A 23,834-nucleotide genomic window follows, 5' to 3' on the forward strand; every position below is an offset into this window, starting at 1 on the left:
TAGTTAGTGTGGCCCAAGACAATTCTTCTTCTTCCAGTGTGGCCCAGGAAGCCAAAAGATTGGATGCCCTGGTAGAAGGTCTGTGACTATGGTCATAATGATAAAGATAGAAGGTAAATGAGGAGCGTTGAAGAAATACCGGCAAAGGGTTCAGCGCGTGGGAGCTGGAAAGAGAGCAAATCCTGGTTAGTTTCCAAAAGTAACCATCCCAACAAAGACCCAGGCAAGTTATTTAGTTTCCCTGTGCCTCAGTTTTCCCATCTTTAAAATGAAAATAGGCTGGGCGTGGTGGCTCATGCTTGTAATCCTAGCACTTTGGAAGGCCAAGGTAGGAGGATTGCTTGAGATCAGGAATTCGAGACCAGCCCTGGCAACATAGCGAGACCCTTGTCTCTATGCAAAATTAAAAAAATAAATTATGGCCAGGTACACTGTCTCATGCTTGCAATCTTTGGGAGGACAAGGCAAGAAGATCACTTGAGCTCAGGAGTTTGAGATCAGCCTGGGCAACGTTGTGAGACTCCTGTCTCTAAAAAAAAAGAGAGAGAGAAAAAGAAAGTTAAAAAAAAAAAAAGCCAGGCGTCATAGCACACGCCTGTAGTCCTAAGCTACTCAGGAGGCTAAGTTGGGGTGATCGCTTGACCCCAAGAAATCCAGGTGGCAGAGCCATGATTACACCACTGTACTCCAGCCTGGGTGATGGAGAGAGAGACTCTGTATCAAATAAATAAATAATAAATAAAATGAAAATAATTATATTACCTCCTTTCATAAGGTTGTCATGAAGACTAAATTAGTTGATATTTGTATAGTGCCTACAATAGTTCTTGGCACTTAGTAAGTTCTACATGAGTGTTTGTTAAATAACTAAATTAAATTAACTGACAAGCATAAAAGGGAATGTCCTGGCTCTTCTAACTGAAAAGTTCATGGGTATCTGTCTTCAGGCTGGATCTGAGAGCTCAAAGTTTGTCATCAGCTCTCTCTCTCTCTCTTTCCTTTGCTCCCTCCTGCACCTCCCACCCTCCAACATCTCAGCTCTGCTCCGTGTTGATCTGTCCTCAGGTGACCTCCCACCCAGCATTGGCAAGGTGGCTACTGTATCTCCAGGGTTATATCCTCATAGTTACCAGCGCAGAGGAAAGAGATACCTATTTGCCATTGTTGTAGGAAAGTTACATATGCAGCCTAGAATCCAAGAGCTGAAGCCAAGTTCCCCAAACCTCGCGGACTGAATGTGTGGGAGGCATGGTTCCTTAAGGAAAATCCAGGTGTTCTTCAAAGAAAAAAAGAGATCAGATGCTGGATAGACAAACAAGCTAACAAAAATTTAAAGTCTGGGGCTGGGCATGGTGCCTCAGCACTTTGGGAGGCTGAGGCAGGAGGAGCGCTTGAGCCTAGGAGTTTAAAACCAGCCTGGGCAACAAAGCCAGCAAGATCCCATATCTATAAAAAAAAAAGAAAGAAAGAAAGAAAAAAAAATTAAAGTCCACTATACTAAGTAACTTTGTAAATTATCTTAGCTCTCTGAGACTCAGTTTCCTTGTATGTAAAGTGAAGACAATCCATGATAGTGCCCACACAATAAAACCGTGGTAAGGATTAAATGAGTTAAACATTTATTACTGAAGTTTAGCACCATACCAGGCAAACAGTAAGTACTCAAGAAATGTTAGTTATTATTCTGAAAGTTGCTTTCTGAGGTAGCGTGAGAGTCAGTGTCCTCTTTGTGAGATTTCATTTCGGCGTACCTCGGCCAGGGCCAGAAAGTGCAGGTTATGGTGCAGCCCATCAACTTCTCTTCAGATGTTTACAAAACAGATCCCGGATTCAGGTGTGGCTCTATGAGCAAGTGAATATGCGGATAGAAGGCTGTATCATTGGTTTTGATGAATATATAAACCTTGTATTAGATGATGCAGAAGGGATTCATTCTGAAACAAAGTCAAGAAAACAACTGGGTTGATATTTCTTTTCTTTTTTTTTTCAGACAGAGTTTCGCTCTTGTTGCCCAGGCTGGAGTGCAACGGTGCAATCTCAGCTCACCACAACCTCCGCTTCCCGGGTTCAAGAGATTCTCCTGCCTCAGCCTCCCAAGAAGCTGGGATTACCAGTGTGTGCCACCACACCCGGCTAATTTTGTATTTTTAGTGGAGACGGTGTTACTCCATGTTGATCAGGCTGGCCTCGAACTCCCAATCTCAGGTGATCTGCCTGCCTTGGCCTCCCAAAGTGCTGGGATTACAGGCGTGAGCCACTGCGCCTGGCCTAGACTTTCTATCAGCTTCTTCTAACAGCAATCCCTCTTCTCTCTGTAGTATTTTACGGTATACAAAGAGACTTCACCTACATTTTTAAAATTTGATCCTCACAATAACCTCCTGGCTTTTTGCAAAGGTTACACAGTTGGAGAACTGGAAACTCAAGGAACCGTGCATCCATCCACTTCCTCCACAAACATGAAGTGTGCACCACATTCTGTCGGGAATGGCTCCTCCTCATGCTCCAGCTTCTTCCATATTTCCACTCATCTATACCCTAGAGTAGGGTTTTTCAAGTTGCAGGTCATTATTCATTAGCAGGTCATGAAATCAATTTAGTGAACCGTTATCAGCAATTTAATTTTTTTAATGAAATGGAAAACACCTGGTGCATCCCAAATAGTGCACCAGAATACCGTTTTGTGAGACTCTTATTCAATTACACATCTGCATATATACGTGGATACTGAGTCACAATGTAAAATGGATTTCTCTTTGTAAGGCATTGTTAAAGAGGTTGAAAGCTGTTGACTAGCAGAGCATCTGAAACTTTGTGGTCCCAAGACCCCTTTACAATCTTAAGAATTATTGAGAACCCTCCAAAAATGTCCGTTTTTTGTAGATTATGTCTATTGATATTTACCATACTGGAATTAAAACTGAAAAAATTTCACAGGAATACCAAGCACAGATACCATTAGCCATGAGACTGATATAATCACGTCTTGTAGCCTCTGGAAAACTCCACTGTACCCTCATGAGAGAACCACTGTGGAAAAGGCAAATAAGTTTTTAGCACTATTATGGATATTGTTTTGACTTTGCAGACCCACTGAAAAGGTCTTGGAGGAATGGACTACAGGATATCTTCGTCTAAATGTTTCTGCCAAATTTCTTTTTCTTTTCTTTTTTTTTTTTTTGAGACGGAGTCTTGCTCTGTCGCCCAGCCTGGAGTGCAGTGGTACAATCTCAGCTCACTGCAAGCTCTGCCTCCCGGGTTCACACCATTCTCCTGCCTCAGCCTCCCGAGTAGCTGGGACTACAGGTGCTCACCACCATGCCTGGCTAATTTTTTTGTATTTTTAGTAGAGACGGGGTTTCACCGTGTTAGCCAGGATGGTCTTGATCTCCTGACCTCGTGATCCGCCCACCTCGGCCTCCCAAAGTGCTGGGATTACAGGCTTGAGCTACTGTGCTCGGCCCAAATTTCTAATTCACTCTTTCCAAAGCAAACTCATCATCATCTTTTCCAAACCAATAGATTCTCACAGGGTCCACATTATGGTCATTAACACTTTGAAGTTAAAATAAAAATGTAGACCGTGTGTGGTGGTGGCTCACGCCTGTAATTCCAGCACTTTAGGAGGCAGAGGCGGGTGGATCACCTGAGGTCAGGAGTTCGAGACCAGCCTGGCCAACATGGTGAAACCCCGTCTCTACTAAAAATACAAAAAAAAAAAAAAAAAAAAAAAAAAAAAGTAGCCGGGTGTGGTGGTGTGCACCTGTAATCCCAGCTACTTGGGAGGCTGAGGCAGGAGAACTGCTTGAACCCAGGAGGCGGAGGTTGCAGTGAGCGAAGATCATGCCATTGCACTCTAGCCTGGGCGACAGAGTGAGACTATGTCTCAAACAAACAAACAAACAAACAAACAAACAAATGTAGAGATGAATCTCTAAATTTAACATTTCATTTGTGAAGAAAGAATTGTAATTTGGGGCATATATGCAGACAGGGTAGTCTTCAGTATGTCTGAAGAACAAAGGGAAAGTTGGAGATTTTATTTAAAAAGGAGAAATGTATTGCTCTTTGAAAATTTTTGGCCAGGTGCAGTGGCTCACACTAGTAATTCCAGCACTTTGGGAGGCCAAGGTGGGAGGATCGCTTGAGCCCAGGAGTTCAAGATAAGACTGGGCAACGGAGTGAGACCCCATCTCTACAAAAAATTTTAAAAATTAGCTGCTGGTGGTGTGCACCTGTGGTCCCAGCTACTCCAGAGGCTGAGGTGAGAGGATCACTTTAACCCAGGAGTTCGAGGCTGCAGTGAGCTGTGATTGCATCACTGCACTCCAGCCTGGGTGACAAGGTGAGACCCTGTCTCCAACAAAGAGAAAGTTGGCTGGGCATGGTGGCTCACACCAGTAATCTTAACACTTGGGGAGGCCGAGGTGTGCAGATCACCTGAGGTCAGGAGTTCGAGACCAGCCTAGCCAACATGGTGAAACCCTGCCTCTACTAAAAATACAAAAATTAGCTGGGCATGGTTGTGGGCACCTGTAGTCCCAGCTACTCAGAATGCGGAAGCAGGAGAATCGCTTGAACCTGGGAGGCAGAGGTTGCAGTGAGCCGAGACTGCACCACTGCACTCCAGCCTCGGTGACAGAGCAAGACTCCATCTCAAAAAAAAAAAAAAAAAAAAAAAAAGAGAGAAAGTTCATTGGCACTAGTAAGGTTCTGGGGAGCTGGCAACCTTTGATTGCCACACTCACTTTGATTGGTGAGTGATGGCAGTGGGTAAAATTACTTTTAGAGTCATTTCAGCAACTATTAGATAAAACTGGTTTCAGGTGACAATAGGCACGTTCAGCAGCCAGGCTTTCAGAGAATTACATTTTGAAACAAAATGTGTCCTGAGTGCTTTTCCCCTCAGCCCCTCAACTCTGTTTTAGTTGGGTATGACAAAAATGACCCAATTCATATAATCAATCTGCACAGACATTGTCCTCCTGCAGTGACCCACGGTTCAAACTAAGGATTTTGTTTAAGTTCTGTCTCCTTCATCATCACAGTCAGTGCCACCAAATCTCAACCACCTCTCCTTTGCCTTCCAAGTGGACAAGGCGTGAGATTATTACTTGGGAGGTAGCCTAGCGTCATGATTAACACCATGGATCGGAGTTACACAGACTTTGCCATAGAGCTTTGGACAAATTACCAATGCGTGTGTAAAATTCAAAAGTAGGTGTAGGCTGTAAAATGCATTTTAATCAGAGTACCATTATTTTGTTCAAATGCTTTTAATTATTGGAATGTACAATTTTTTTATATTTATTTATTTATTTATTTATTTATTTATTTATTTATTTATTTTTGAGACAGAGCCTTGCTCTGTTGCCCAGGCCAAAGCGCAGTGGCTCGATCTTGGCTCACAGCAACTTTCGCCTCCCAGGTTCAAGCTATTCTCCTGCCTCAGCCTCCCGAGTAGCTGGGATTACAGGCGCATGCCACTATACCCAGCTCATTTTTGTATTTTTAGTAGAGACAGGCTTTGGCCATGTTGGCCAGGCTGGTCTCAAACTCCTGACCTCAAGTGATCTGCCCATCTTGGCCTCCCAAATTGTTGGGATTACAGGCGTGAGCCAGTGAGCCCGGCCTTCGAATGTACAATTTTTAAAATATTCAAATAAAAAGTTTAAAAACTTAGGAAAAAAAGTACTAGGGAGGCTGAAGCAGTCAAATCATGAGGTCAGGAGTTCAAGACCAGCCTGGCCAACATGGTGAAACCCTGTCTCTACTAAAAATACAAAAAAATTGGCTGAGTACGGTGGCTCACACCGGTAATCCCAGCACTTTGGGAAGTCGAGGCGGGCGGATCACATGAGGTCACGAGTTTGAGACCAGCCTGGCTAACATGGCAAAATCCCGTCTCTACTAAAAACACAAGAACAAATTAGCCAGGCATGGTGGCAGATGCCTGTAATCCCAGCTACTCGGGAGGCTGGGGCAGGAGAATCGCTTGAAACTGGGAGGCGGAGGTTGCAGTGAGCTGAGATCTCGCCGCTGCACTCCAGCCCGGGCAACAGAGCGAGAGTCCATCTCAAAACAAATAAAATAAATAAATAAAAATACAAAAAATTAGCTGGGCATAGTGGCGGGCGCCTGTAATCCCAGCTACTCAGGAGGCTGAGCCAGGAGAATCGCTTGAACCCAGGTGGCAGCGTTTGCAGTGAGCCGAGATTGTGACACTACGCTCCAGCCCGGGTGACAGTGAGACTCTGGCTCACAAAAAAAAAAAAAAAAAAGAAAGGAAAAAAGAGTACTAAAAGGTATAGGAATGAAAAGTAAACCTCTTTCTCTCCCCTTTCCCAGAGCCACTCTGTTTCTCACCTAGGAAGGTAGCCACTTCCCAAATGTCAGTTATGAGTTTCTTTTTTTCATTGCTGCTGCACAAATTAAAGTTCTCAGTGTTTCTAACTTCACGTCATGCTTTAAGTTTTCGACTATCAAACTTGAGGCTCATCTTAAACCCCTCCCTGACTCTCTCTCCCTAGGACAGAGTCTGTTGCTCCTTCCTGTGGACAAACTACATAAACCTCTACAAAACTTACTGAATTTATTGCTTTGATCATAGATGTATTGATCTTTGTCACTATCTTATGAGTATCTAGGAAACCAGTGCCTTTTGTCTTTGTAAGCCTGATCTCTACCCAGTTCAGTGCTTGATGCAGTGTGGGTATTTAGTGAATCTCTGATGACTGAATGCATTTCCCCGATCAGGCATTTTCAGACTCCCCAGTGCATGTGGAGATATAATCTCAACTCTTCATATGGGTTTTCCAATTATTTCCATTAGGCCTCACCTCCCCCACCCAAACTGATCTCCTGGGAAATTTGGCTGTAGCCAAGATAATCTCCTTATTAACACCTGTCTGCCAAACTCTGTTTTACCAGCAGACATTTGCTTATGCTGCTGACCATCAGTTGAAATTCTGGAATCAAATATTACATGATATCACATGCTATTTTCTAGGAATAAGAGATTTCTCCAATTTTTTTTTTTTTTTTCCTGAGTCAGGGTCTCTTTCTGTTGTCCAGGCTGGAGTGCAGTGGCACGGTCACGACTGACTGCAGCCTCAGCCTCCTGGGTTCAATCGATCTGCCTGCCTCAGTCTCCTGAGTAGCCTTCACTACAGGCACGCACCACCATACCCGGCTAATTTTTATATTTTTTGTAGAGACAGAATGCCATGTTGCCCAGACTGATCTCAAACTCCTGAGCTCAAGCAATCTGCCTGCCTCGGCCTCCTGAAGTGCTGGGATTACTGGCATGAGCCACCACACCCGGTTCCAATCTATATTTATTTATCCAATATATAAATGCTTAATATGTCTCACAGGAAGGTGTCCGGTTTGGGAAGCTGAAGTCAATCCCATTGTAGCACTTTTTAAAATCACAAAGAACACCAAAAGTACCCTAAATGTTTATGTTTATCAATACAGGAATGGTTAAACAACATTTATGGGCTCTTCACTCGTGGTATACTACACGGCTGTTAAATGAGCTAGGTCTAGGAAGGTCAATCTGGATAAATGAAATCATGTAGGAGGAAGCAGGCCTGACTTCTTCCTGCAGTGTTATGTTTGCGAGATCCTTCTAGATAGTTACATGTGGCGGTAGTTCTCTACTTGTTGCCGTATAGTAACCCCCTGTATGAAAAACACCGCAATTTATATACACATTTATTTATCCACTCTACTATTGATGATCATTTGGGTTGTTTTCAACTTTTGGCTGTGATGGTTGCGTTGGCTGTTATAAATATTCTTGTGCATACCTTAGTATACATATGAACATATATTCACAATCCACTTAGAGTGTAGGATATGCATATGTGTGTTCAGCTTTATTTGATACTGTCAGATAGTTTTGAAAGTGATTGTACTCTTCTACACTCCTACGAACAGTGAATAAGAGTACCAGTTGCTGCACATCCTCAGCAAAACTTGGTAGTGTCAATATTTTACATTTTAGCCATTTTGGTAGGTGAGTAGTGAGCTCTCATTGTACTTTTAATTTGTATTTCTCTCATGACTTGAGATTGATAAACTTTTCATATGTTTAATAATCATATGAATTTTCTGTCACTAATGTTCCTGTTCAAGCATCTTGCTCATTTTTTATCGAGTCATCTTTTTTCTTTCTTTTTTTTCTTTTTTTTTTTGAGACAGAGTCTCGCTCTCTCACCCAGGCTGGAGTGCAGTGGTGCAATCTCAGCTCACTGCAACCTCCGCCTCCTGGGCAATTGTCCAGCCTCAGCCTCCTGAGTAGCTGGGATTACAGGTGTCTGCCACCATGCCCAGCTAATTTTTGTATTTTCAGTAGAGATGGCGTTTCGCCATGTTGGCCAGGCTGGTCTTGAACTCCTGACCTCAGGTGATCCACCTGCCCCAGCCTCCCAAAGTGCTGAGATTACAGGCGTGAGCCACCAAGGCTGGCTAGAGTCATCTTTTTTCTTATTGATTTATAGTGATTCTTTATACAGTATATCCTGAATACATGTGTATTTACATGTGTTGTAAATATCTTCTCCCCCTTTGTGGTTTGCCTTTTTATTTTAGCAATATGTAAGGTTGCCCATCCTTCCTCATCTTTGTCAGCATTAAAATGCAATGTAGGTCGGGTGTGGTAGCTCATGCCTTAATCCCAGCACGTTGGGAGGCTGAGGTGGGTGGATCACCTGAGGTCAAGAGTTTGAGACCAGCCTGGCCAAAATGGTGAAATCCCATCTCTACTAAACAAACAAACAAACAAAAAACTACACAAAAATTAGCTGGGTGTGGTGGTAGGCACCTGTAATCCCAGCTACTCGGGAGGCTGAGGCAGGAGAATCACTTGAACCCAGGAGGCAAAGGTTGCAGTGAGCCGAGATCGCACCACTGCACTCCAGCCTAATCAAAAAAAAAAAAAAAAAAAAAATCATCCCGGGCCACCACCTTGTAACCCTTTGGGAGGCTGAGGCGGGCGGATCACAGGTCAGGAGAGACATGGTGAAACCGTCTCTACAAAAAACAAAAAAGTTACCGGGCTGGTGGCAGGCCATCCCACTACCCCGGAGGCTGAGGCAGGAGAAGGCTGAACCGGAGGGGAATTGCATGACCGAGATTGCCCACCGCACCTGGCGACAGACAAACTCCACTCAAAAAAAAAAAAAATATTTTGCCAAAAACCAAAACACTGTTATTTTTTTTTTTTTTTTTTTTTTGAGACACATTTCACAAATGGCACAATCTCGGCTCACTGCAACCTCTGCCTCCCGGGTTCAAGTGATTCTCCTGCCTCAGCCTCCCGAGTAGCTGGGATTACAGGCGCATGCCACCACGCCCAGCTAATTTTTGTATTTTCAGTAGATATGGGGTTTCGCCATGTTGGCCAGGCTGGTCTGGAACTCCTGACCTCAGGTGATCTACCTGCCTCGGCCTCCCAAAGTGCTGGGATTACAGGCATGAGCCACCATGCCCAGCCCACTGTATATCTCTTAATTAATAGAATTATGTATTTATTTTTGTTTTTGTTTTTTGAGACAATTTCTGGCTCTACAGCCCAGGCCGGAGTGAGTGGCACAATCTTGGCTCACTGCCATCCCAGGCTCAAGCCATCCTCCCACCTCAGTCTCCTCAGTAGCTAGAACTATAAGCATGCACCATCACAGCTGGCTAATTTTTGTATTTTTTGTAGAGAGGGGGTTTTGCCATGTTGCCTAGGCTGGTCTGGAACTCGTGAGCTCAAGCAATCCACCTGCCTCGGCACCCAAAGGGCTGGAATTATGGGTGTGAGCCACCACGAGAATTTATTTTTTAGAGTAGTTTTAACATTTATTTATTTATTTATTTATGTGCATGTGTGTTTCTTTTTTTCTTTTCTTTTTTGAGACCAACTCTCACTCTGTTGCCCAGGCTGGAGTGCAGTGGTGTGATCTTGGCTCACTGCAACCTCCACCTTCCGGGTTCAAGCAGATCTTGTGCCTCAGCCTCCTGAGTAGCTGGAACTACAGGTGTGAGCCACCACACCCGGCTAATATTTGTATTTTTAGTAGAGACGGGCTTTTGCCATGTTGGCCAGGCTAGTCTCGAACTCCTGACCTCCGGGGATCTGCCCGCCTCCGCCTCCCAAAGTGCTGGGATTACAGGCGTGAGCCACTGCGCCCGACTGTTTTCTTTTTCTAGAGTAGTTTTAGATTTACAGGAAACTGGCTGGGTGCAGTGGCTCATGCCTGTAATCCAGCACTTTGGGAGGCTGAGGCGGGCGGATCACCTGAGGTCAGGAGTTTGAGAGCCTGGCCAACATCTCTACTAAAAATACAAAACAAAAAAAAAATTAGCTGGGCATGGTGGCAGGTGCCTGTAATCCCAGCTACTCAGGAGGCTGAGGCAGGAGAATTGCTTGAACCCAGCAGGCGGAGGCTACAGTGAGCTGAGATCGTGCCATTGCACTCCAGCCTGGGTGACAGAGCGACACTCAGTCTGAAAAAGAAAAAAGAAAGATTCACAGGCAACTGAGCAGATAGTAGAGTTCCCATATACCTCCTTTCCACTACCTCCCTCGAAAAAAGAAAGATTCACAGGCAACTGAGCAGATAGTAGAGTTCCCATATACCTCCTTTCCACTACCTCCCTCACAGTTTCCCCTATTATTAATATTACATTAGTGTGGTACAAATGTACCACACTAATTAAACCAACATGGATATATTACTATTAATCATAATTTGAATATATTATTATTAGCTACAGTCCATAGTTTACATTAAGATTCACTGTGTCATATAGCAATATGGGTTTTAAAAAAATGCATAATGTCACATATCCACCATTACAGTATCACATAATATAGTTTCACTGCCCTAAAAATCCTATTTTTATCCCTCCCCTTCTTTTCTCCTTGATTATCTGGTAACCACTGATCTTTTTACTGTCTCTACAGTTTTGCTTTTTCCAGGAAGTCATGTATTTACATCATACAATAGGAAGCCTTTACAGACTGGCTTCTTTCAGAAAGCAATATGCATTTAAGTTTCCTCCATATCTTTTTGTGGCTTGATAGCTCATTTATCACTGAATAACATTCCGTCGTATGAATGTACCACAGTTTGTTTATCCATTCACCTTTTGAAAGACGTCTTGGCTGCTTCCAGTTTGGGGCAATTATGAATAAAGCTAGATAAATGTTCATGTGCAGGTTTTTATGTGGACATAAGTCTTTTAGTTCATTAGGGTATTTATTAAAGTAAATAAACTACTATTTACCCTAGTAAATACTCCTAGGTGTTTACCTAGGAGTGTGATTGCAGGATGGTGGGGTAAGACTATTTTTAGCTTTGTAAGAAACTGCCAAGCTGTCTTCCAAAGTGGCTGTGCCATTGTGCATTTCCACCAGCAATGAATGAGAGTCCTTGTTGCTCCATAGCCTTGTCAACATTTGTTATTGTCAGTTTTTTGGATTTTAGCCATTCCAATAGGTGTGTAGTGGTATCTCATTTTAAGTTACAATTGCCTAATGACATATGTGGTTTGGCATCTTTCCACATGCTTATTTGCCACTTGTATATTTTCTTTCGTGAGATGTCTATTTAGACCTTTTGCCCATTTTTTAATTGGGTTATTTTCTTATTGTTGAGGTTTTTTGGAGTTTTGCTTTGTTTTAGTTTTTTGAGACTAGGTCTTGCTTTGTCGCCCAGGTTGGAATGCAGTGGCATGATCATAGCTTACTGCAATCTTGTACTCCTGGGCTCAAGTGATCCACCTCAGGCTTCCAGCTAATTGGTGTAGCTGGAACTACAGGCATGCGCCACCATGCCTGGCTAATTTTTTTTAATTTTTTAATTTTTTTTTTTTTGAGACGGAGTCTCACTCTGTCGCCCAGGCTGGAGTGCAGTGGCACGGTCTCGGCTCACTGCGAGCTCCGCCTCCTGGGTTCACGCCATTCTCCTGCCTCAGCCTCCGGAGTAGCTGGGACTACAGGTGTCTGCCACCACGTCTGGCTAATTTTTTCTATTTTTTAGTAGAGAAGGGGTTTCACCGTGTTAGCCAGGATGGTCTCGATCTCCTGACGTCATGATCCGCCCACCTCGGCCTCCCAAAGTGCTGGGATTACAGGCATGAGCCACTGCGCCCGGCAAATTTTTGAATGTTTTTAGAGACATGATCTTGCTCTGTTGACCAGGCTGGTCTTGAACTCCTGGCCTTGAGCAATCCTCCCACCTTGGCCTCCCAGAATGCTGGGATTATAGGCATGAACCACCATTCCTGGTCTTATTGTTGAGTTTTAAGAGTACTTTGTCTTTTGCAAATATTTTTTCCCAGTTGTGGTTTGTCTTTACATTCTCCTAACAGCATCTTTTATAGAGCAGGTTTTAAATTTTAATGAAGTCCAACATAGCAATTTATCCTTTCATGGATCTAAAAATTCATCATCAAACTCAAGGTCACCTACTTTTTCTCCTATGTTATCTTGAAGAAGTTTAAGATTTTGCATTTTGCATTTAGGTTTATGATCCACTTTGAGTTAATTTTTGTGAAAGCTGTTTTGTTTTGTTTTGTTTTGTTTTTTTGAGATAGAGTCTCGCTCTGTTTCCCAGGCTGGAATGCAGTGGTGAGATCTCGGCTCACTGTAACCTCTGCCTCCCAGGTTCAAGGGGTTATCCTGCCTGAGCCCCCTTAGTAGCTGGTACTACAGGCACATGCCACCACACCCAGCTAATTTTTGAATTTTCAGTAGAGACAGGGTTTTGTCGTGTTGGCCAGGCTGGTCTCAAACTCCTGACCCCAAGTGCTCTGCCCTCCTTGGCCTCTCAAAGTGTTGGGATTACAGGCGTGAGCCACCACGCCTGGCTGGTTTTTGTCAAAGTTATAAAGTTAGTGTCTGGATGTCCTAGTCTCTTTGGGCAGCTGTAACATAGACTGGATAGCTCATAAGCAACAGAAGTTTATTTTTTGCAGTTCTTGAGGCTGGGAAGTCCAAGATCAAGGCGCTAGCAGATTTGAAGTCTGGTGAAGGCCCACTTCCTGGTACATGTACCATCTTTTTGCTGTGTCCTCACATGGTAGTAGGGAGCAAAGGAGGTCTCTGGGGTCTCTTTCATAAGAGCATTAATTCATGTGGGCTTTACTTCATGACCTAATCACCTGTCGAATGCCCCACCTCCTAGTACCATCACTTTGGGGGTTAGGATTTCAACATACTAATTTTGGGGGAACACAAATGTTCAAATCATAGCATTCAATTCATTTTTTACATGTGGATGTCCAGTTGTTCTAGCATCATTTCTTTTTTTATTTTGTTTTGTTTTGAGATGGCGTCTTGCTCTGTTGCCCAAGCTGGAGTGCAGTGGTGCGATCTCTGCTCACTGCAACTTCTGCCTCCTGAGTTCAAACGATTCTCCTGCCTCAGCCTCCTGAGTAGCTGGGACTACAGGCGCCTGTCACCTCAATTGGTTAATTTTTATTTTTAGTACAGATGGGGTTTCACCACATTGGTTAGGCTGGTCTTGAACTCCTGACCTTGTGATCCGCCTGTCTTGGCCTCCCAAAGTGCTGGGATTACAGGCGTGAGCCACTGTGCTCAGCCTCTAGCATCATTTCTTTTTTTTTTTTTTTTTTTTTTTTGAGAAGGAGTCTCGCTCTTTCTCCCAGGCTGGAGTGCAGTGGCGTGATCTCGGCTCACTGCATGCTCCGTCCCCCGGGGTTCACGCCATTCTCCTGCCTCAGCCTCCCGCGTAGCTGGGACTACAGGCGCCAGCCACCTCGCCCGGCTAATTTTTTTGTATTTTTTAGTAGAGACGGGGTTTCACCGTGTTAGCCAGGATGGTCTCGATCTCCTGACCTCGTGATCCGCCCGCCTCGGCCTCCCAAAGTGCTGGGATTACAGGCGTGAGCCACCGCGCCCGGCCTGCATCATTTCTTTTTCTTTCCTTTTTTTTTTTTTTTTTAACTAGAGATGGGGTTTCACCACGTTGGTTAGGCTGGTCTCGAACTCCTGACCTCGTGATCCACCCACCTCGGCCTCCCAAAGTGCTGGGATTACAGGTGTGAGCCACCGCGCCTGGCCGCATCATTTCTTAAGAAAACTACCCACGGCCAGGCATGGTGGCTCACACCTGTAATCCCAGCACTTTGGAAATCTGAGGTGGGCAGATTGCTTGGGCCCAAGAGTTGGAGAGCAGCCTGGGCAACATGGCAAAACCCTATCTCTACCAAACATTATAAAAATTAGCCAGGTGTCATGGTGCACACCTGTAGTCCCAACTACTTGTGAGGCTAAGATGGGAGGATCACCTGAGCCTGGGAAGTTGAGTTTGCAGTGAGCTGTGATCACGCCACTGCACTCCAGCCTGGGTGACAGAGTGAGACTGTCTCAGAAAAAAAAATTATCCTTTCTCCATTGAATTGCCTTTGTGTGGGTCTGTTTCTGAGTTCTATATTCTGTTCCATTAATCTATTTGTCTATTCTTTCACCTGTACCACACTCTCTTGATTATTGTAGCTTTTTTTTTTCTTTTTTTGAGACAGAGTCTCATTGTGTCACCCAGGCTGGAGTATAGTGGCATGATCTCGGCTCATTGCAATCTCCGCCTCCTGGATTCAAGCGATTCTCCTGCCTCAGCCTCCCAAGTAGCTGGGATTACAGGTGTGTGCCACCACACTCAGCTAATTTTTGTATTTTTAGTAGAGACGGGGTTTTGCCATGTTGGCCAGGCTGATCTCCAACTCCTGATCTTAGGTGATCCACCCACCTTGGCCTCCCAAAATGATGGGATTATAGGCGTGAGCCACCGCACCCGGCCAATTATTGTAGCTTTATAGTAATCTGGAAGTTGGGTGGTGTCAGTTTTAAAATTTGAATTTCATTATTTCAATGTGTTCTACAAGCATACTGTGAATTTCTATTTATAATTCTTGTCAAGTAGGTGGTGACATATGGTATACCCTATTTACAAGATATAAAAAGGCTAAATAACCTGCTCATCTAACAGGTAACAGTCTTTGTTTTTCAGTGCCTTGAGGCACTAACCTGCTCCCTGAGAGAGGAACCATGCTCTGTCTCTATTGTAAGCAAGGTTAACAACTATTCCCCACTGCACATTAAAACACTGGAATTCTCTTGTTTCGGTTCATTTGTTTGTTTATTTTTGAGACAGTGTCTTGTTCTGTCATCCAGGCTGGAGTGCAGTGGTGCAACCTCAGCTCACTACAACCTCCATCTCCTGAGTTCAAGCGATTCTTGAGTCCCTGCTATCAGTCTCCCAAGTAGCTGGGACTATAGGTGCGTGCCACCACACCCAGCTAATTTTAAAATTTTTAGGCCGGGCGCGGTGGCTCACGCTTGTAATCCCAGCACTTTGGGAGGCCGAGGCGGGCGGATCACGAGGTCAGGAGATCGAGACCACAGTGAAACCCCGTCTCTACTAAAAATACAAAAAATTAGCCGGGCGTGGTGGCGGGCGCCTGTAGTCCCAGCTACTCGGAGAGGCTGAGGCAGGAGAATGGCGTGAACCCGGGAGGCGGAGCTTGCAGTGAGCCGAGATTGCGCCACTGCACTCCAGCCTGGGCGACATAGCGAGACTCCGTCTCAAAAAAAAAAAAAAAAAAAAAAAATTTTTAGTAGAGATGAGGTTTCACCATGTTGGCCAGGCTGTTCTCGAACTCTTGACCTCAAGTGATCCCCCTTCCTTGGCCGCCCAAAGTGCTGGGATTACAGGCGTGAGCCACCACATCTGACCCCTGGAATTCTATTTGATATGTCCTTTCTGAGTTTGACTAGCAGAAGTTATACCCCTGATTGGCTTTGTTTTGTTTTGTTTTGTTTTGTTTTGTTTTGTTTTGTTTTGTAGAGATGAGTTTTTGCTATGTTGTCGAGGCTAGTCTCGAACTCCTGGGCTCAAGCAATCCTCCTGCCTCAGCCTCCCAAAGTGTTGGGATTACAGGTGTGGGCCACTGTGCCTGGCCTATCCCCCCGATTTTGACTGACACAGCTGAGAGTCTGTCCATACGGAACTAGGTTTGAGCCATGGATTTGCGTTCTGCCCAAAATTATCACCTTGAAATGTTCTGTGGGAGATATTCCTGGTTGGCTAGCTCAAATCCATGCTTCGATTTATTTTCCTTTGCCTTCTCTTGCCATATAGAGGCTAGGAATACTAAATAATTGCTTTCCAGACTTTTCCAGATCTACTTTGTAGATAGAGGTCGTTACAAGACGTAGCTCTGGCAAGTGAGATATAAATAGGAATCTGTTTGGGGTCTTCGAAAAAGCTTTTGCTTTTTTGATAAAAAGCAGCTAGTGCCTCTCCCTTTCTCTTGTTCGTTTTGCCTTGAACACAGTTGAGATGCTTGGTGCTACAGCAGCCATTTTGTAACTATAGTGAAAAACTAAAACTTAGGATTCTGGAACAGAAAAAAAGATAGAAATAAATTATGTTGAATGGCTGAACTAATTACAATAATCACCTCGGGACTTGCTGTGTGAGAAAATTCAACCTCATATGTTTAAGCCACTGCTAGTTGGATTGCATGTTATTTGCAACTGAAAACAGTCTTAATGGATCTAACTATTCTAGTGGGGCCATCATTGCATAGACATCTTTGGAATGACTCCTGGAAATGCCACAGGTTTTCTTGACATAGTCTCATGAATGTTTTCACTGGTGGCAATCTTTGCCTTTGTTGGCTGGATTGGAAGGAAATGGAGACGTTTAGCTTAGGAAACAGAAGGCTTAGTGGGGACATGAGAGTTTCATTGCCTGAAGTTATTTTTATTTTTATTTTAGAAACAGGGTCTCATTTTGTCACTGGGCTGGAGTGGGGTGGCACGATCATAGCTCACTGTAACCTTGAACTCCTGGGTTCAAGGCATCCTCCTACATAGCTAGGACTACAGGCACATGCCACCATGCCACCATTCCTGGTTAATATTTTAAAAAAGTATTTTCGGAGACGAGGTCTCTCTGTGTTGCCCAGGTTGGTCTCAAACTCCTGGCCTCAAACTGTCTTTCTGTCTAGGCCTCCCAAATAGCTGGGATTACAGGTGTGAGCCACGACACACTGAAGGTTTTGTTGTTTTTTTTTTTTTTGAAGAGGCAGGCTCTCGCCGTGTTGCCCAGGCTGGCCTCAGACTCCTGGAATCAAGCAATCCTCCTGCCTTAGCCTCCAAAACTGCTAGAATTACAGGCATGAGCCACTGCACTCAGCCCTTGAAACTTTATTAAGGGCAAAAGGGATCATTATGACTACCACTCCTGCTAATCCCCCCAAATTGTCCCAGACCTTTACAGTTTGCACAATAATCACCTCATTTAATATACAAAACCTATGTTGCCACAGATAACAGAGTTGGGACAAATAAGTGGAAGTTAGAACTTTATCATTAAGAAGAACTGCTTAATGATCAGAATAGTTCCAACAAGAAAATGTGCTGCTGACAGGGTGAATGAAGTGGCTCAACCTTTAATCCCAGCACTTCGGGAGGCTGAGTCAGAAGGATCACTTGAGGCCAGGAATTCAAGACCATCCTGGGCAAAAAAGTGAGATCCTGTCTCTACAAAAAATAAAATAAAATTTAATAAATGAAAATTTTAAAAGGTTGAGCAGAGAAGTGAAGGTACAGAGAAGGGAAGCTGATTAGGGCCCTCTCAAGCCTAAGATTCAGACTCAAGTCTGGGGAGTAAGATCGGCTAATTTTTTTTCTTTCTTTCTTTTTTTTTTTGAGACAGAGTCTCATACTGTCACTCAGGCTGGAGTGCAGTGCGCCATCTCTGCTCATCGCAACCTCCGCCTCCCGGGTCCGAGTGATTCTCCTGCCTCAGCCTCCTGAGTAGCTGGGATTACAGGTATGTGCCACCATGCCCAGCTAATTTTTTGTATTTTTAGTAGAGACAGAGCTTCACTATGTTGGCCAGGCTGGTCTTGAACTCCTGACCTCGTGATCTGCCCACCTTGGCCTCCTAAAGTGCTGAGATTACAGGTGTGAGCCACCGCGCCGGGCCTAGATTGGCTGATTCTTTCTTAGCCTAGCTAAGTAGGATTTTAGAGAAGGAACAGAGATGGGAGTAAGAGAGTGATTCCAAGTGGAAGGCACAGCTGGAACACAGGTACAATATATGCACAAGAGAAGTTTGGAAACTCTCAATGAGTTGGACTAGAGTTTAGAGTTTGGGCTCTTGGTGATTTGTGACTTTAAGCAAGTTACCAAATTATTCTAGGCCACAGTTTTCTCCTTGGTTAAATGAAGGAACTAACTGAAATCAGTGGGTCTCTATCTTTTCTCATGGTGACTTAGATTGTACTCTCAAGACACTTTGCAACCAGAAGTCCTAAATGAAATAAAAGGAGGTAATACTTCTTCGTTGTTACTGTGTTTTGTTTTTCTTTTTTTTTTTTTGAGACAGAGTCTTGCTCTGTCATCCAGGCTGGAGTGCAGTGGCATAGATATCGGCTCACTGCAGCCTCCACCTCCCGGGTCCAAGCAATTGTCCTGCCTCAGCCTCCCGGGTAGCTGGGATTACAGGTGCACACCACCATGCCCCACTAATTTTTGTATTTTTAGTAGAGTCAGGGGTTTCCCCACGTTGGCCAGGTTGATCTCAAACTCTCAGCCTCAAGTGATCCTCCTGCCTTGGCCTCCCAAAGTGCTGGGATTACAGACGTGAGCCACTGCACCCAGACTGTTGTTACTGTTTAAACAATGAATTTCTTGTATGAGGCTGGGCATGGTGGCTCGCATCTGTAATCGTAGAACTTTGGGAGGCTGACGCAGGAGGACTGCTTGAGATCAGGAGTTTAAGACCAGCCTGAGCAACATAGCAAGATTCCATCTCTAAAAAAAAAAAAAGGCCGGCGCGGTGGCTCACGCTTGTAATCCCAGCACTTTGGGAGGCCGAGGCGGGCGGATCACGAGGTCAGGAGATCGAGACCATGGTGAAACCCCGTCTCTACTAAAAATACAAAAAAATTAGCCGGGCGTGGTGGCGGGCGCCTGTAGTCCCAGCTACTCGGAGAGGCTGAGGCAGGAGAATGGCGTGAACCCGGGAGGCGGAGCTTGCAGTGAGCAGAGATCGCGCCACTGCACTCCAGCCTGGGGGACAGAGCGAGACTCCGTCTCAAAAAAAAAAAAAAAAAATTAGCCAGGAGTGGTGGTGCATGCCTGTAGTCTCAGTTATTCAGGAAGCTGAGGTGGGTGGATTCTTGACTCTAGGAGATTGAGGCTACAGGGAGCTATGAGCCTACCACTGCACTCCAGTCTAGGCCACAGAATGAGACAGTGTCTCAAAAAAAAAAAAAAAGATGACATTTTTGTATGATAATAATTATCACAGTATAGAGATTATAGACCTTTAACTTTTAGTCAGGCTTAGTGCCTGTCAAGATGGATTTTTTTTCTTCATTTAATTAAAAAAATTTTGTGGCCGGGTGTGGTGGTAATGCCTGTAATCCCAGAACTTTGAGAGGTAAAGGTGGGTGGATCAGCTGAGGTCAGGAGTTGGAGACCAGCCTGGCCAACATGGTGAAACCCCGTCTCTACTAAAAATACAAAAATTAGCCAGGCATGGTGGCTCGTGCCTGTAGTCCCAGCTACTTGGGAGGCTGAGGCAGGAGAATTGCTTGAACCTGGGAGGCGGAGGTTGCAGTGAGCCGAGATCGCGCCACAGTACTCCAGCCTGGGCGACGAGAGTGAAACTCTGTCTCAAAAAAAAAAAAAAAAATTTTTGTAATATTTAATTAGAAACTACTTCAGGCCGGGCGCGGTGGCTCACGCTTGTAATCCCAGCACTTTGGGAGGCGGAGGCGGGCGGATCACGAGGTCAGGAGATCGAGACCCCGTCTCTACTAAAAATACAAAAAAAAAATTAGCCGGGCGTGGTGGCGGGCGCCTGTAGTCCCAGCTACTCGGAGAGGCTGAGGCAGGAGAATGGCATGAACCCAGGAGGTGGAGCTTGCAGTGAGCCGAGATCGCGCCACTGCACGCCAGCCCGGGCGACAGAGCCAGACTCCGTCTCAAAAAAAAAAAAAAAAAAAAAAAAAAACTATGCCATGCTCACATCAAAAAAAAAAAAAAAAAAAAAAAAAGAAACTACTTCAAATATTCAGAAATCTACAGATAATATAACCACCAAGATAAAAATGATGTTTAACATTTTGTTTAATATTTAATATAAATATTATATTTAGTTCTAATCTTTTTTTCTAATCTCTTTTTTTAAGAGATAAAATTATATAAATACAGCTAAAACCCCGTCCCCACCTCTTTTCTTCCTCTTTCTTAGAAGTGAGCACACTCGCTGGTTGACTCAGAATGTACTGCCTATGAGTTAGCCCTGCTCCACAAGCAGCAGTACTGTTTTGGGGGGTTTGGGGGGCTTTTGTGAGACAGGGTGTCACTCCAGTTGCCCTGACTGGAGTGCAGTGGCATGATCTGGGCTCACTGCAGCCTCAACCTCCCGGGCTCAGGTGATTCTTCCACCTCAGGCTCCCTAGTAGGTTGGACTACAGGTGTGCCACCACGCTCAGTTAATTTTTTTTTTATTTTTTAGTAGAGATGGGGTTTTGCCATGTTGCCCAGGCTGGTCTCAAACTCGTGGACTCAAGCAATCCACCCCACTTCGGCCTCCCAAAGTGCTGGGATTACAGGTGTGAGCTACCCAGCCTGGCCAGAAGTAGTACTGTTAAAAAAAAAAAAAAAAAGTAAGCACACTGCAAAAATTGCTGTCTTTCCCATTTAACTTTTTGTATTTTTCTACATATATATCTATAAATATATGATTTTTGTTAAATTTTACATAAATGCCATACTGAATGTATTATCTTTAAACTCCCTTCCTTCACTCATTATGTTTTTAAGATTTATCTATCTCGATTACATGTAAATCATTTAATTGGTTGTATGGTACTCCATTGTATAACTAACCCACAATTCATCCACTGATTCCCCTTACAGAAAGGCAGGTTGTTTCAACATTTTTGCTATTATAATACAGTTGGAAGGAGTATTCTTGCCAATGTCTCCTCGTGCACACACGCAATAGTTCCCCTAAGGTATCAGAAGTAGAATTGCTGGGTTGTAAAATATAAGCATCTTTAATTGTAGGTTGAATATACCCACTTTTGCCTAGGAATCCAATTAGGAGATGAAAATGATGGTATCAGTGACTGCCTCTGCAGAGCTGGTGATCAGTTGAGGCATCATGTCATGCTCTTAGGAGAGAAAAAACAGCAACATTCACTGCCATAGCTTTATTTGAATAATCCTTGTCTGTTTCCAAGAGCCAAATAAAAAAATTGGAAACGGTCACTTAATTAAATATCTACCTAATACAATAATTGCTTCTAGAGTATCTTGGACACATGTGTATACAGCCTGTACTTGAATACTACCAGAAACAAAGAACTTACAACCTTTCAAAGTAGTCCAACTCTATTGGTTAGAAAATTATTTTAGGCCGAGCATGGTGGCTCACACCTGTAATCCTAGCACTTTGTGAGGCCGAGGCGGGCAGATCACGAGGTTAGGAGTTCGAGATCAGCCTGGCCAACATAGTGAAACCCTGTCTCTACTAAAAATAAAAAAATTAGCTGGGTGTGGTGGTGTGCACCTGTAATCCCAGCTACTTGGGAGGCTGAGGCAGGAGAATCGCTTGAACCTGGGAGGCGGAGGTTGTGGTGAGCCGAGATCTCGCCACTGCATTCCAGCCTGGGTGACAAAGTGAGACTCCGTCTGAAAAAAAAAAAAGAAAAAGAAAATTATTTCATAATCTGAAAACACCTGTGGCTGGGAAGTGTGTGTCTAATTTTGAACTTAACCATCTTCTTCTTCTTTCTTCTCCTTTTTTTTTTTTTTTTTCCAGACAGGGTCTCATTCTGTGTACCAGGCTGGAGTGCAGTGGTGCCATCTTGGCTCACTGCAACCTCTGCTTCCCAGGCTTAAGCGATCCTCCTATCTCAGTCTCCCAAGTAGCTGGGACTACAGGCACGCATCACCACAACTGGCTAATTTTTTTTTTTTTTTTTTTGTATTTTTAATAGAGACAGTGTTTGCCCATGTTGGCCAGGCTGGTCTCAAACTCCTGACCTTAAGTGATCCTCCCACTTCGGCCTTCCAAAGTGATAGGATTACAGCCATGAGCCACACCTGGCCCAGCCAGCATGCCCGCCCTAATTTTTTTTTTTTTTAGACGAAGTCTTGCTCTGTTGCCTAGGTTGGAGTGCAGTGGCATGATCTTGGCTCACCACAACCTCTGCCTCCAGGGTTCAAGCAATTCTGCTGCCTCACCCTCCCAAGTAGCTGGGATTACAGGCACGCACCACCATGCCCAGCTAATTTTTGTATTTTTAGTAGAGACGGGGTTTCACTATGTTGGCCAGGCTGGTCTCAAACTCCTGATCTCGTGATCTGCCTGCTTCCGCCTCCCAAAGTGCTGGGATTACAGGCATGAGCCACCGCGCCTGGCCAATGTTTATATTTTTTGTAGAGACAGGGTTTTGCCGTATTGCCCAGGCTGGTCTGGAACCAAAACATTGGGATTACAGGCGTGAGCCTCCATGCCTGGCTGAGTCTCTGTTTCTTCTATGTAAAATGGGAGTATGAATCATACCTAACTCACAACGTGGTTGGGATAAGCAAATGAGTTAGTGTGTGTTAATGTATATATGTGTGTGTGTGTACACATATGTATGTATAGATTTATGTATAGGTCTCTGCCTATATGGAGAGAGAGGAAGTGAGAAAGAGAGAAACTCAAGCAAGTGTAAGAGTACGAGTGAGTATCTATTAGAAAATAATAAATAGTAACTGCAGTTGTTAATAGTCTTCTTCCTGGTGGGGCAAGGTGGCTCATGCCTGTAATCCCAGCACTTTGAGAGGCCAAGGCAGGTGGATCACCTGAGGTCAGGAGTTTGAGACCAGGCTGACCAATTATGGTGAAACCCCATCTCTACTAAAAATACAAAAATTAGCCGGGCGTCGTGGCGTGTGCCTGTAGTCTCAGCTACTCGGGAGGCTGAGACAGGAGAATCGCTTGAACCCAGGAGGCGGAGGTTGCAGTGAACTGAGATTGCACCACTATACTCCAGCCTGGGCGACAGAGCAAGACTCCATCTCAAAAGAAATAGTCTTCCTGTCATCAGTCTCTACCAACGAAAGTTCATTCTGACAACAAATATTTACTGAGTTTCTGCTATGTGCCGTAGACTAGGAGTGCTAGGAGTCACAGAAACATCACCCACTCTTCTCTGTCGGTATATCTAAGATCCTCTGTGACCTTGCCAGCATTAAACAAGACTTTAAAACGGGGGTTCTCTGGCCGGGCGCGGTGGCTCACGTCTGTAGTGACAGCACTTTGGGAGGCAGAGGTGGGCGGATCACGAGGTCAGGAGATTGAGACTATCCTGGCTAGTATAGTGAAACCCCGTCTCTACTAAAAGAAATAACAAAGTGGTGGCGGGCGCCTGTAGTCTCAGCTACTCGGGAGGCTGAGGCAGGAGAACGGTGTGAACCCGGGAGGCAGAGCTTGCAGTGATTGGAGATCGCCCCACTGCACTCCAGCCTGGGCGACAGAGCAAGACTCCGTCTCAAAAAAAGAAAAAAAAAGGGGGGGGGTTCTCTGCCAAAAAAACAGGATGCTAAAATGATTTAAAAATGGAGGTTCTTGCCGGGCGCGGTGGCTCACGCTTGTAATCCCAGCACTTTGGGAGGCCGAGGCGGGCGGATCACGAGGTCAGGAGATCGAGACCACGGTGAAACCCCGTCTCTATTAAAAATACAAAAAATTAGCCGGGCGTGGTGGCGGGCGCCTGTAGTCCCAGCTACT

General features: G+C 44.6%; 1 long non-coding RNA gene across 1 annotated transcript; it reads right to left on the bottom strand.

Moving 5' to 3' along the window:
• Positions 1–1,596: 1,596 nt before the first annotated feature.
• LOC131384239 (uncharacterized) lies at positions 1,597–21,729 on the bottom strand. The gene is made up of 3 exons (XR_009214900.1): positions 21,621–21,729; positions 21,131–21,222; positions 1,597–1,934 (listed from the first exon to the last, which is right to left on the bottom strand). It is a non-coding gene; the product is annotated as an uncharacterized LOC131384239 (long non-coding RNA).
• Between the last annotated feature and the right edge of the window lie 2,105 nt (positions 21,730–23,834).

The sequence above is a fragment of the Hylobates moloch genome, unplaced genomic scaffold (assembly GCF_009828535.3).
Source record: "Hylobates moloch isolate HMO894 unplaced genomic scaffold, HMol_V3 SCAFFOLD_9, whole genome shotgun sequence".
In the NCBI taxonomy this organism is placed as follows: domain Eukaryota; kingdom Metazoa; phylum Chordata; class Mammalia; order Primates; family Hylobatidae; genus Hylobates; species Hylobates moloch.